The following is a 16,134-nucleotide window of genomic DNA, read 5'->3' on the forward strand; positions in this document are numbered from 1 at the left end:
TTAATCATGCGTAGTTAAATAACAATAATCTTCATAAAAACATTTCCAAAGAGTATTATTATAGGTGATTAAATAAAGAACTAAAAACACGACTCATATTTCATTCAATCTCACAAGAAACAGTGATAAACATAAATTCGTATGGTTTTTATTAATCTACAAAAAAGATTAATACAAAGCTTTTGGGACTAGTCCCCAAATTCGCACATTACTGCTTCCAAAAAATATCTATCTTTCAACTACTAGTAGAGCCTTTGTTCTTATTCCTCTCACAAAATACAATTTTCTAAAAAAAAAAAATTAGAATACATAAGGGACGTTGATCACCTTATCCTTTGCCAAGACTCTCTCCCCTTACACATTTCTCATCTCCCTCTGTATAAACCCATACTCCAGAAAATGATTCGTTTTTAATTAATTTCATGTCAAGCATTAGTTTCCCAAATCCCTCGGTTGTTCAAAATGAAATGCTAATTTAAAGTTTGGCCACATCATGAAATCCCCAAAATTCTATTTCCATCCAATCATGAATTCTCCCAAATGATTTAGTTTTTTAGAAAATCACTCGGAATAGAGGTAAATAGAGATAATATACAAGTGGTTTTTTTGACAGCTTCATGAGATTCTTAACGATTTGCCCAAAAATCAAGTTTGAAGGTCTCCTTCTCTGGGTTGATGGGATTTTCACCTTTATTTTTTATACTTCGAGCAATGAATCTCCATTGTTTTAATAATGCTCCAATTGTATTAGATTCTAACTTATGATCTCCTTCCAACAAAATAATCCACAGTTATTATTAGCTAAAGCAAGCAAAATAAAAAAGAATAACCTCACATCCATGGAAGAAAAGAATAACTATGATTTTGTAGTTATTATAGTGTGTGGAAGTATTGGGTTTTTTTCCTAGTGAGCATTGTGATACTGATGAAAAATGCGGAAATCAGTATAGCTTCATTGTATGGACGAGTATATGTGGGAGAATCCGGGTCTTTTTCACTTTGTAATGAATGTGCGGAAAGCTTTGTATTTTTAAATTATTATTTAAGAACATATTTTCCAAGTACCGAAGTAGTTGTATGAAGGTGGTTGTGCAATGTTAGTTGTTGATGCAGTTAGAAGGGACTATTATGTTAATGGTATATTCAATGATGTGAGAATTCATAAGGTTGTAGGTTACTTTCATAGGTCTCAAGGTGATTGGGGATAGGGATAAACAAATGTCAAAATAATATTATTATTTTTTCTTGTGCATACTACAAAGTATGTACGGGAGAGTTGAGGTCCTTTGCATGGTGAGTACTGGGGTCGTTGTGCAACACATTCACTGTGCAGAGGATGGAGTATGTATGAGAGGTTCAAGGTCTTTTGTATAAACGAGGGTGCTAAAAAAACTATAATTTCAATTCTTGTGAAGAAAAAGTTATGTATGGTAAAACAAAGGTGCAAGAGACTTTGTAATTTTTTAATTATTATCTAGCAACGTTTGGGTGCTAAAAACCTGTAATTTCAATTGATATGTAGAAAAAGTGTTATGCGGTAAAACAAATGTGCGGATGAATTTGTATTTTTTAATTAATATTTAGCAACATTTTTTGGATGTACGGATAACAGTGGACTTCATCCTACTATTCTCGTATTAGAATGTGTTATTTTAAAATTAATATTTTTGTTAGATAATCAAGAAAGAATAAATAAGAATGAATTAGGGAATCCTTTTAATTCAAGAATTATTGAATAAATGGATAAATTTTTGTCAATATTATTACCAACAAATGTAGGACTGTTAAAGATAAAGCTATATTTAAGTTCTTCCATTTCTCAGAGAACTTACTAGGAATGTTGTATCATTGATTTGGATAATCTTTTGGTATGATGATGATATTTCTATAGAGGAAGTAACTCTAGGGTTTATTCTTAGAATAATCCATTCAACAACAATCAATTACGTTGGTTACATATCTAATACCATTAATGAACAACTAGAAAATTTTTAGAGTTTGAAATCATTCACATACCAATCATATTTTGTATATCCTTTCATATATTATTAATCAACATATTTTCCTCATGTAATACAAAGCAAGTTGGATTACAATGAAAGATTCCTTCCTCGTTTTGAATGGACAAAACTTTTTAAAAGTAATAAAAAGCATAATAATTTCAAAGTATGTGTGGGTGATTTGATGTACACTATATGTACTCTAATTCTAACATACCCAACCCTCTATGTACCATATTTTGTGTTGTTCCTCTGAGATAGTAGTAGGTTAGCTACCAATGCTAGAGCATCTAAAATAATTGTTTTGGGGGTTTTTGATTTTAATTTTGGAAGACCAATGAATGAAGACGTATGTAGAATTGAAGTAATTAATCCTTTGGGTTATATTAATACTTCAGCAAAGCGCTACTATAAAGCATTACACAATGATATAGATCAAAAATAGTGATGAGTAGAAGATAGCAAAAAATATGATTATCACAATTTCCACACTGTAAAACAGAACAATCATAAGTTGGAAAACCTTCTAAACTACGTTCCAAAGGTTCAAGGCAATATACTTAATGCTTACACAAGATGCTAATGATTTATTGATTAGAGGGGATTAGCTACACAGACAGTTGCATTAATCTAATCTCTTAATAGATGATCACTTCAGGATCTTATAGGAATAAATTGAAACTCTAATTGTTCCTACCTAGATATCTCTATAAGTCATAAGCATATGAAGGAAAACATGATGACTGAAAACTGGAAAAACTTACAGGATAACACAAACTGTGTGAAACCAAATTTAGAATCCTCTGCTTTGTATTAAGGTTCCAAAAAAACTGAGTACATCAAATGTATAGAAAAGGCTTCCTCCAAAAGTGCAACCAGGTTCAAAATGGAATGAACAGTCAAGACTTTAACAAGCAGTGAGCAAATAAACCATGAACTTCGAACCCATAACATCTCGAGAAGACAGTTATTTATACAATAATAAACTTAAGAAATATCCTAAAACTGATTAGGATTTATTCTAGGAAAGGAAAATATCTTCATGCAAGAAGATAGGGGCAGCTATTGAACTTCTTCTTGATGTCCCTTTTATTCAGGCTGTGTTGGATTTTTGTATGATATTTTTCCCTTTTTGTTGATCAATTGTTGGTGTCCTTCACACTGGTAGATTGCTTCATTTTAACCTTTTTACCTGATAATTCTTTAAACTATGTTTAATATGCTTTGATCTGGCTGAGTGACATTTATTTTGATCCTCTCTATCTTTACTGCGCATTCTAGTTTTTATTGTGTTTTCAACAGTAAAATAGTTTTATTTGTCTTCAAACTATTATGCAGGTTTTTTGTTTGTAAACCTAGAACAACTGTCTTTATCTGCAAAACACAGAAACTTATTAAGAAAAACATGGTGATAGAGGAGGTCATTCATGGCTTTGCGAAGCTTTAAAGGACATCAGAAGGAGTCCAGGGCATATTCAAAAGGCAAAATGATGTTTTTTTCGCTGCAGAGGCTTATGCAGGCTTTACTGTGAAAATACGCAAAACAAAGAAAAAATTGTCATTTTGGCATTTTAAACGGGAAAAACAATTTTCCTTTGAAATATGGCGTGATAGGGAACAATAATCATTTTTCGTTTTGCAGAAGGCGGTTTTCATCACACTGCTTATAAGGCATGGACAAATTTGGGGAGGAGTCACCCGAAATAACCAGAACCTAACACGTAATAATGGAGGATGGTGGAAAAACCACTTTTCGGGTGGGTAATACCCTTACAGAGAGCTAAACCAAAATCACCGAGGGCCGTTGGATCTGAAGGGTTTAGATCAGATAGTGGTGGAGTGAAGAAGGAGTACGGAGGGTATGAATGTTAAAAATTGGTGGAAATGGCTGTATTGTGGTTAAAATTGTGATTAACGGAGTTTTATGGTTAAATGGAGGCTTAAGTTAATTCCTCATTTTAAATCGTAAAACGATTTTATAAAGAAAACCTTTGCAAAACGCATATAGTGGATTAAAAAATATATAAATTGGAGCGGATAATGATATCAGGTCTAGGTCTATTCGCATATCGCAATCACAGTATGGTGGGGGAAAGCTCATCGCAAAGGAATATGATAAGGGGCGGAAGCAACGTAGAATGAAATATGACATATAACTATGTCGAGTTTGGGTCTATCGCAATCAGAGATCGAAATGTGGAAAGGGTTATGGTATTAGCGGGAAGCTGTGATGGAGGCGGATGCGATGTTGCAATAGGTTGTGATATATATAGTGTCGGGTCTGAATCTATTACATATTGCATATCGCAATCGGGGAAAGGTGCATTCATATGAAAAGTTGCGATTGGTGAACATTTGCGATGCGATATTTTAAAAAAATACATAGTTTTTAAATATAACTAAGGTTTCAGGGTATGTTATAAAAGGAAATAATATTATATAAGAAAGGGGAATTTTAAGGGTTTAATACATAAATTAGTATTAAAATGAAATATGAGCAGAAAAGGGAAATGCGACTAAGTATAATGCTTTTTAATGAATGATTTGACTTTTCATATAAGCATTTATACTTAGGGTAAAGATATTTTTATGGGTTTTTGTGTAAAAAGGGATTTTACATGGAATTTTTACTTTTCCTAGGTAAAAAGGGCTTTGACCTTAGGAAAAGGGATTTTTATGGAAATGAATGAATATGAATGTATGAAGGGGAAATTAGTAAATATATGAATGAATAAGGATGAGGGAGGTTAATTAATTGATGTTGTAGACCTTCATTTGCTTTGTGTAATTGCCTCCTGGACATAGAAACATATGGTAAAACATGATAAATGTAGATTTGTCCAATCAATCATCAAACTTCTGCAACCTTTCTTCTACTTACCCTTTGCTTAACCTATCATTCTTTCTTCACTTAATGGGTGCATTTAAGCTAGCAAACCCTTTTCCTTTCTTTTTATTTACAAAAGCAAACTATCTAAATCTACCCTTATAACCTCCAAGGGCTCAGATTAAACTGATGAGCACCTTATTATTCTCTACCTAACTAGTGATCTGCCGAGATTAAACAGATTTGTTAGATCCTTATTCTCTAATTATAACATCAAATTTAAAACATGAAGCAGTCAAGATTAAATTGTCTGATTGACATGGGTTGTGGCATTTATGACAAGATGCACACAAAATTATTTTGCAGAAACAGAGTAGTGGCATTTATACTTGCTCACTTTCAGAGTTTATTTCTTTCCTTTTCTTTCTAATCTAACATTTTCTTTTTGCCTTGATTTTTTAGAGCATCTATGCTAACATTTTTTTGATATGGATATTATCATCAAAATATCTTTTCACTAACATTATATTCACTATTGTTATGTCCATATCCTAACTTAACATTTTTTTAAATATTCTATCTTATCAAAACCAAAAAATGCTACAACATTGGCTCCATCTAGGGACTTCTTTCTCCTGTAGAATGTAGAGAACCTGCAGATCCATGTGCCTTCTCCTCGGGCTATGGAGTTTTTGCTGTAAAAATACCACACGGACATCTTGGAAAGGAAAAGAAAAACGAAGTATTTACAATGAAAATTATTTCAACTTCATAGTACTGAATGTAATATTTGAGAAACCTTCCATTTACAGGATAAGTGAAATATAGCCCCTCAAGATTCTGTAGCACAAAAGTGTTGTTACCCTTCACTTCATCAATTTCTAAAGGTCCAAACCATAGCTTGTCAAATTTGCCATGCTTTCCTTTCTCTTCTCTCTTGGCATCCCATCTTAGAACTAGATCACCTTACTTAAAGTCCCTTTCCCTGGCTCTTCTGTCAAACATGGTCTTCATTTTATTATGATATTTCATCAAGTTGTATTGAACTTCATCTTTGTTTTCATTAAGTTCAATAATCTGATTTATCCTTCTTGAAAAATCATCAGGTTCATTTGTTGAATCCAGCAGAAATTTTAAAACAGGGAAAGCAAAATTAGTAGGGAAGATTTCATCTTTCTCATAGACTAATTGAAATGGAGATTTGCTAGTTAATCTATTTGGAGTAATTCCGTTTTCCCATACTGCATAACTCAAATGTGAATCCCAACTCTTCTTATGATCAACTAGAGTCTTTTTGATTACTTTACCAGGCTTTTGTTGGATGATTCTGCAAGGCCATTACCCTGAGGGTAATATGGAGTTGAATGATGTAACAAAATATGATATTTTTGGCAAAAGTCAATCAGTTTAACACTAGAAAAGGTTGTTGCGTTATCAGTTACAATTTGAGTTGGGAAACTAAATCTACCTAAGATATTATCCTCAATAAACTTAATTACTATTGAATCAATAGCATTTCTGACTGGAATGGCTTCTACCCATTTAGTAAAGTAATTTGTTGTAGTGAGGATCCATCTATGCTGATTACTTGAAGTGGGATGAATTTCTCCAATAAAGTCTAATCCCCATTGAGAAAAAGGTGTTGAAACTATTGATGGAACGAGTGGAAGAGCTGTTAATTTTTGTTTTCCAACAAACATTTGACAAGGAATACATCCTCTTACCTTTGCCCCTACTTGTAAAAACAACGTGGGCCAATAAAATACTCCCCTCAGAATCTTGTACGTTGTTTCTCTCCAAGCGTAATGTCCCCCCACAAAATCCTGTATGAAATTAGTCAATGATTCCTTCAGTTTTTGATTCTGTTAAACATAATAACAAAATATTGAGTGGGTCTTTCCAGTATAAATTTGCATTAATAATGCAGTACTTGAGTGATTTTAACTTAAGGTTTTTACACTGGGTTTTGGAGAATGATGTTGGACACTCAAAATTAATCACGAAATTCACAATATCTTGATACTAGTTTGACAAAAAGTATTTTTCATCAATGTGTATACGACTGATCTGCTCTGAAGGTAGAGGTTCTTGTGGATTCTCCCCTCTAGGATGAAGAGAAGTTTCTTGTGGATTCTCCCCTTCTGCAAGGATAGAAGGTTCTTGTGTATACTTCCATTCTATTTCTAAAACAGAATTGATTCTAAGTACATTGTAGTTGGATTCAGCTAGAAGCTTTTCTAATCCTCGACCTTTCTCTAGCTTGGTAGTCTTGATAGTTAGATCAAATTCCAGCATTTGAGTGATCCATCTACCTCTTTTCCCATTAGTGTTTGGTTGGGTTAGGACAATTTTGACAACACTATTAGGGACATAAGCAATAAGAGGTGAATGTAAGACATACATCCTGAGTGACTTCAGGGCTTGAATGAGGGCATAGGCTTGCTTCTCAATGATGTCATACTTAAGCTCAGCATCTCTCATAACCTTGCTAAAAAAGGCTATGGGTTGGTCATGGGAATCTTCATTCTTCTGTAATAGAACAACAGTAAGGGTTGTTTTAGAGGCAAAAGAGAAAATGCTAAATGGCTTAGTATAATCAGGGTTGGCTAAGGTGGGAGCTTTAGAGATAACCTTTTTAATTTGTTCAATTGTGTGCCTAGAAGTGGGAGTCCATTTGACTTCATGGTCCTTTTCGAGCATGACAGTTATGTCTTTTACAATTTCTGCATAATTTGGAATAAACCTCCTGAAAAAATTAATCTTTCCTAGAAAAGCCTGAATCTCCTTCTTGATTCTAGGTAAGGTTATGTTTCAATGGCAGATACTCATCTGGGATCAATTACTACTCCCTCCTTTGAAATTATATGGCCCAACAATTTTCCTTCTTTGACAGCGAACAAGGACTTCTTTGGGTTCAATGATATTCCAAATTTTCTACACCTGTCAAAAACCTTCATCAAGTGCTTTAAATGTTTCTAATTAGATTTAGAAAAATAGTTATGTCATCAAGATAAATAACCACAAATTTATTACCTACCCCATGAAAGCGATGTCCATAGCTCTCTGAAACATTGCTCCAACATTGGTCAATCCAAATGGCATCCTAGCGTACATGAATGTACCCCAAGGTGTAGTAAAAGTTGTCTTCTCTCTGTCTGTTGTATCAACGTTCACCTGGTTATAGCCTGAAAAACCATCAAGCATAGAAAGCCTTTGTGCTCCTGAAACCATTTGAAGTACTTGATCCATTTTGGGCAAAGGATAATTATCTTTTAATGATGCTTTGTTCAGATTTCTAAAATCCACACAGAGTCTTATTTCTCCATTTTTCTTTCTAACTGGAACTAGATTTGCAACCCAATTAAAATATCTAAGAGGGAGGATGATCTAGGAATTTAACATTTTCTTAATTTCTCTTTCTATAGTTGGTAGAAGAGCTGGATTTATCCTTCTAAGCTTCTATTGATACGGTTTTTCTTTTGGTTTCAGAGGAATCTGGTGTTGTATTAACAATGTATCATAGGTCTTTAAATCAGCGTAAGTCCAGGCAAAAGTGTCCTTATAATTTTGCAGTAGCTTAAAATAATAAGCTTTGATTTCTGGGTCTAGAGATGCGCATAATTTGATGTTTTTAATATCTTTATCAGTTCCAACATTAATCGCTTCTACGTCATCTTCTAAAGAAATAGACTGTGGGTTTTTGTAAACATAATTTTGATCGAATAATTTTTCTAAAGGGATTAGTCCCTTTAGAATAAAATTGTTGGATAATTGTATAATGTCATGATTAGAAATTTGGGTTTCAAAATCTGAAGTATCATTCCCTTCTGTGTTTCCATTTGTTTCAGTTTTGTGATCATCAATTTGTAGAAATGAAAAATCATCAATTACCTGCATAAATGATTTCAATTGTTCATCATCTTTGAATATTTGTCAATGTTTCAAATTATCTGGGATAGATGGCCTATATTTGACTTGAATTTGATAGAGTACATCAGTATGATCAGGAATTTTAAAAGCGCTAGCAGAGACAGCCAAGGCATCTGCATGAACGCTCTGATCTTTGGGAATGTGAGTTAAATTAAAAGCATCAAAAAGGCTTTCAACTGAATCCCATACATCATTTTGGTAGGACCTAAGTCTCGGGTGCTTATTCTGGCAAACATTCTTTACTTTCTTAACAATAAGTTCAGAATCTGTAAAAGCACTCAAGTTTTGAACTATTAAGCTTTTGGCTAAATTCAATCCTAAAAAGAAAGCTTCATATTCAGCGACATTATTAGTGACTTCAAAGTAAAATTTACATGATTGGGTTATATTTTCCTTTTCAGGTGAAATGAAAACTACTCCACCTCCTGCCCCATCTTTCGTGCAAGACCATCAAAGAACAGTTTCTAAATATCAGTTTGGTTTGGTTTAGGACTTTCAACTACCTCTTCAATTTTGATTAAGTTTTACGTTGGTTTGAAGTGATCTGAAAACAACCAAAGTCTTGATCTATTGCATAAATTGGATGGTTCCTTGGTTAGTCAGTTTTACAAGCAGTATGTACAAATCTTACCTCTCTATATAATCTTAACTTCTCTCCTCCAAAAACAGGAATAGTAGCATATGACATGTCCATCTATAGAGTTCCCCCTAGTTTGGCACAACAAGACCTAGAAAGGAGCATTCCAAACTTGGGAGGGATGTCTGTTACAACAATATCAAGCACTACACTTTTCATTGGAATTTGGGCAAGGGTAACTACTAGATCCTTAATCAATCCCAAATAGGGCACCCTTTTAGAATCAAAGGTGTACAGGTCATGGTAGGATTTAGTTATTTCGAGTTTCAAATGGTCCATGATAGATTTTGGCATAATATTGTGTGATGCTCCTGAATCAAGCATACAATTGTACAACATGGATTCATTTGTTTTAAGAGTTACATAGAAGGGTGGCACTATCTCATCTATCATGTCTGAACTAGGACCAAAAACTACTGTTGTTTTTCATCTTGCAGACTTATGACATCACCTTCAGCATCAACCGAGGTATTTTCTATCCATTTTGTGACTTGACTTTTGTAACCAAGGTTTTTAGAAAGTTATGACAGTGGAATTGGGATGTTAACTCTCTCTAATTCTTTTTCAACATTAAATGCAGTCAAAACGTTTTTACCAACTTGGGAAGTATCAATTGACTGGTCTAATGGCTGAATCAGAGTTGTTTGAGCTTTAACAGTTTTGGTACGTGGTTCAATTACTAAAGTTTCCTTTAGAGGTCTCCCAGGACCAAGCCTAGGCCTAAGATCATATCTCTTGTTTAATTCTACAATTAGAAATTCAGAAAAAGCATGATATTTAGAGACTTGTGAAGATTTCTGATCTTCTTTAACCTGATTCTGTTGTGAGAGAGGAATGATGGTTGTTTGATTGGAAGAAGAATCCATACTATTAATATCTTCAGTAATTGTCATATTATTATCATCAGGTTGTTGGTCATCTATCAATAGAGGAGTAGGAACATGTTGATCATTGCTAGGTCTCTGAAGAATTTGTAGTGGTTGGTTTCTTTTATATTGACCTTGATTTTGGTTTTGAGGTCTAGTAATTGTCTGTTGTATTTTTCTAGGTTGGGTCTCACTATTTGAAATCATATTTGATAGGTTTCTAAGAAGAGATGTTATTTCATCTATTTTTGAGTCTTCTGATTTAGTCTTTGAGGAACTAGAGGCTTCTTGAACAGATTTAAGTTTTCTTTGGGCTTTTTCTTCTTTAAGTTTTAATGAAGTTGAGGCTTCCCTATTTGCTTCTACTTTGATAGCATTTGTTTTCATATCTTCAAGAGTTCTTGAATTTCTCTCACCTAGCATAATAGAAAAATCATCCTTGAAAGCTTTAGAAAATCTAGACTTAGTTGCTGATATAGGGGGCTTATAATCAACAGGCATTTTGTGATAGAATTTATTGAATCTTTTGATAAAATCTGATACTGGTTCACCGAAGTTCCTTTTAAGCTCTTCAAATTCTATGAGCAAGTAAAGAGGATCCTTTTTCACACCCCATTGATTTTTGAACATGGTTGTAAGCTCTTCTCAATTTCTGATGGTAGTGGCTGGTAATTGCCTGAACCAAATCCTCACATTTCCTTCAAGTGATTGTACAAGAAATCTCATATAAATGTTTTCTTGTTCAATATTCACGTTGTCTGCAAAGTCTAGGAAAGCTTGAAGATGGTCCTCAGCTGAGGGACCAGTTTCTCCATTGTACTTGGGAAGGTATTTTAAGTATCCGGCTGGGAATGCATCAAGTTTATTAGGTAAGACTAAGGCAGCATATCTAGTCTGTACAATAAGTCGGAAAACCATGAAAGCAGGTGGTGTATGAGGTTCTTGAGGTATATGAGATGCTTGAGGTGTATGAGGTTTTCCAATTGGAGTATGAGGTGTTTTTGTGGATGTAGAGGATGAAGAAGAAGTAGAGGAAGAAGATGGTGATTTAGGGGTAGATAAACTAGTTGGAGGTGAAGGAGGAGGAGATCTCCTGAAAGACTTTAAAGGAGTCTTAAGAACTAGCTTTAGGACCTGTAAAGGAATACCTTCTTTTGTTTCAAAGAGAGGATTGGTGTATATTGAAAAGGTTTCCTCAGATTGTTTAGAAGAAGAAGCTTCAGGTTGGTTAAAAATCGAAGGAAATGGATAGGTGGTAGGGGATATGAAGTCTGTGGGTTTATATTATGGTAAATCAACACCCAACTCAGATTCATTTTTAGGTGATCTTGGTGGTAATGTGGGTATCAGATGAGATTCCAATGAACGAATAAGGTAAGCTGACTTAAAATCAACTCCTCTATTTCGAAGTTCAGCAACCCTAGGTGATAAATGGGAGTAATCAGGATCAGATGGGATATTACTATAGGGGTCAAATGATTCTACTTCTTCAGACTATAGGACTTAAGAGGAAGAAGAAGATGATCGATGGTGTCCTCTTTTATAACTGGCTTTTCTCAGAATCCTTTCAGGATCTCACGGAGGTTTAACTATGTCATCTTCTGAACGAGATCTGGTATGTTTATAAGGTGCCATCTTAGGAGTGTGGAGTTGCCAAGGTGAATGATTTTAACCTTTCTAAATCATTTAATCACCTTTAAAGGAAAAGAATGAATGAATATCGTTGTCTCAAGGGAAACTTTAACGAAATTCAAATCCTCGGCAATGGCGCAGACTGATGTTGTTCCTCTGAGATAGTAGTAGGTCAGCTACCAATGCCAGAGCATCTAAAATAATTGTTTTGGGGGTTTTGGATTTTAATTTTGGAATACCAATGAATGAAGATAGATGTAGAATTGAAGTAATTAATCCTTTGGGTTATATTAATACTTCAGCAAAGGGCTGCTATAAAGCATTACATAGTGATATAGATAAAAAAATAGTGATGACTAGAAGATAGCAAAAAATATGAGTATCACAGTTTCCAGACTGTAAAACAAAACAATCATAAGTTGGAAAACCTTCTAAACTACGTTCCAAAGGTTCAAGGTAGTATACTTAATGCTTACACAAGATGTTCATGATTTATTGATTAGAGGGGATTAGCTACACAAACAGTTGCATTAATTCAATTTCTTAATATATGATCACTTCAGGAGCTTATACGAATCAATTGGAACTCTAATTGTTCCTACCTAGATATCTCTATAAGTCATAATCATATGAAGAAAAACATGATGATTGAAAACTGGAAAAACTTTCAGGATAACACAAATTGTGTGAAACCGAATTTAGAATCCTCTGCTTTGTATTAAGGTTCCAGGAAAACTGAGTACATCAAATGTCTAGAAAAGGCTTCATCCAAAGGTGCAACCAGGTTCAAAATGGAATGAACAATCACGAATTCAACAAGCAGTGAGGAAATAAACCATGAACTTCGAACCCATAACATCTTGAGAAGACAATTATTTATACAATAATAAACTTAAAAAATATCCTAAAATTGATTAAGATTTATTCTAGGAAAGGAAAAGATCTTCATGCAAGAAGATAGGGGCAGCTATTGAACTGCTTCTTGTTGTCCCTTTTATTCAGGCTGTGTTGGCTTTTTGTATGATATTTTTCCCTTTTGGCTGATCAATTGTTGGTATCCTTCACGCTGGTAGATTGCTTCATTTTAACCTTTTTACCTAATAATGCTTTAAACTCTGTTTAATATGCTTTGATCTAGTTGAGTGACCTTTACTGTGATCCTCTCTATCTTTACTTCACATTCCAGTTTTTACTATGTTTTTCAACAGTAAAACGCTTTTATTTGTCTTCAAATTGTTGCGCAGGCTTTTTGTTTGTAAACCTGAAACAACAGTCTTTACCTGCAAAACAAATAAACTTATTAAGAAAAACATGATGAAAGAGGAGGTTATTCATGGCATCGCTGAGCTTTAAAGGATATCGAAAGGAGTCCAGGGCGTATTCAGAAGACAAAATGATGTTTTTCTGGCCATAGAGGCTTATGTAGGCTTTACTGTGAAAACAGTCAAAATAAAGGAAAAATGGTCATTTTGGCGTTTTAAATGGGAAATTTTTTTTTCCTTTGAAATATGGCGTGATAGTGAACAGTAATCATTTGTCGTTTTGTGGAAGGTGGTTTCCATTGCACCGCTTATAAGGCACAGGCAGTTTTGGGGAGGAGTCACTCGAAATAAGCAAAACGTAACACGTAGCAATGGAGGATGGTGGAAAAACCACTTTTTGGGTGGGTAATACCCGTAGAGAGAGCTAACTCGAAATCACCAATGGTCATTGGATCTGAAGGCTTTAGATCGGACGGTGGTGGAGTGAAGAAGGAGTAGAGAGGGTACGAATGATAAAAATTGGCAGAAATGGTTGTATTATGGTTAAAACTGTGATTAACGGAGTTCTATGGTTAAATGGAGGCTTAAGTTAATTCTTCGTTTTAAATCGTAAAACGATTTTACAAAGAAAACCTTTGCAAAACACATATAGCAGATTTGAAAATATATAAATTGGAGCAGATAACGATATCGAGTCCGGGTCTATTCGCATATTGCAATCGCAGTATGGCGGGGGAAGGCCCATCGCAAAGGAATATGATAATGGGCGGACGCGACGTAGAATGAAATATGACATATAACTATGTTGGGTTCGGGTCTATCGCAATCGGAGATCGGAATGCGCAAAGAGTTATGGTATTAGCTGGAAGCTGTGATGCAGGCGGATGCGATGTTGCAATAGGTTGTTATATATATAGTGTTGGGTCCGGGTCTATGACATATCGCATATCGCAATCGAGGAAAGGTTCATTCATATGAAAAGTTGCGATCAGTGAACATTTGCGATGCGATATTTTAATAAAATGCATAGTTTTTTAATAAAACTAAGGTTTCGGGGTATGTTATAAAAAGAATTAATATTATACGGAAAAGGGAATTTTAAGGGTTTAATACATAAATTAGTATGAAAATGAAATATGAGCGGAAAAGGTAAATGCAACTAAGTATAATGATTTTTAATGAATGATTTGACTTTTCATATAAGCATTTATACTTAGGGTAAAGATATTTTTATGGGTTTTTGTGTAAAAGGGATTTTACATGGAATTTTACTTTTCCTAGGTAAAAAGGGCTTTGTCCTTAGGAAAAGGGATTTTTATGGAAACGAATGAATATGAATGTATGAAGGGGAAATTAGTAAATATATGAGTGAATAAGGATGAGGGAGGTTAATTAATTGATGTTGTAGACCTTCATTTGCTTTGTGTAATTGCCTCCTGGACGTAAAAACATATGGTAAAACATAATAAATGTAGATTTTTCCAATCAATCATCAAACTTCTGCAATCTTTCTTCTACATATCCTTTGCTTAACCTATCATTCTTTCTTCACTTAATGGGTGCATTTAAGCTAGAAAACCCTTTTCCTTTCTTTTTATTTACAAAATCAAACTATTTAAATCTACCCTTATAACCTCCAAGGGCTAAGATTAAACTGATGAGCACCTTATTATTATCTACCTAACTGTTGATCTGCCAAGATTAAACAGTTTGGCCAAATCTTTATTCTCTAACTATAACATAAAATTTAAAACATGAAGCAGCCAAGATTAAACTGTTTGACTGACATGGGTTGTGGCATTTATGACCAGCTGCACACAACCATTATTTTGCAGAAACAGAGTAATGGCATTTAGACTTGCTCACTTTCAGAGTTTATTTGTTTTGTTTTCTTTCTAATCTAACATTTTCTTTTTGCCTTGATTTTTTAGAGCATCTATGCTAACATTTTCTTTGATATAGACATTATCATCAAAATATTTTTTCACTAACATTTTATTCACTATTGTTATGTCCATATCCTAACTTAACATTTTTTAAATATTCTATCTTATCAAAACCAAAAAATGCTACAACATTGTGGATATGGGATATCAATTTTTTGCCTTTCTGATTCAATTCAAAACTCTTTTATAAGATCATCACCACCTTCTTCTCATTAATATTTTTCCATCAATATAAATTTTATTACAATAAAGTCTCGATCATTCAAAGATAATTATATGGATATTTTTTCCCATAACACCGATGATTACTACCTTACATTTAATTAAATTAATCTTCAATTAATTATTTAATATATTTACATCCATATAATAATAATAATAATAATAATAATAATATAAATAACAATACATTTAATTAACACTATCATTAAATAATGATAAATTACAAATATCTCTATTTCAAAAAAATCATTAATCATCAAAATCCAAAATTTACCAACCCAAAAACTTTCACCCCAAATAAAGTTAATTTCATGACTTTTCATTCACTCCCAATGAGTTCAGTGGGGATCACCTAAATTTAACGTGTAACCAACGTGAAACCCAAAATATTTCCCTATTTTATAATGGAGTTAAACTCTACCTTTTCGTTGAACCTTCACAAGTCAATTGGTCATCAACTAAATTTGATGTGTTATCAAAATGAAACCAAAATATTTCGCCAAGCATCAGCGCAGTCAACTCCTAATTTTTTGTTGATTGTTGATGGGTTCATCGAACATCATCTAAATTTGATATGTAACTTTACTAAATCTCCCAACCCAAAGTCAATTGTATTATTCGTCGTTGGAAAAATATAAAATTTTAACCTTCTAAAAGCCTCGTGAGTTCTCGTGTTGATGGAGTATAATTTTGTAAGATTTGTAACATTTCTAAGAGAATTCATATTAGACATTGAAGATGAATATTGCTAATGAAGAACTTCAATTTACTAACATCAAATTACTCCCACCAACACCCTATAATATTATATT

The sequence above is a fragment of the Pinus tabuliformis genome, chromosome 6 (assembly GCF_031772625.1).
Source record: "Pinus tabuliformis cultivar Carrire ecotype Pingquan chromosome 6, CPIR1, whole genome shotgun sequence".
NCBI lineage: Eukaryota > Viridiplantae > Streptophyta > Pinopsida > Pinales > Pinaceae > Pinus > Pinus tabuliformis.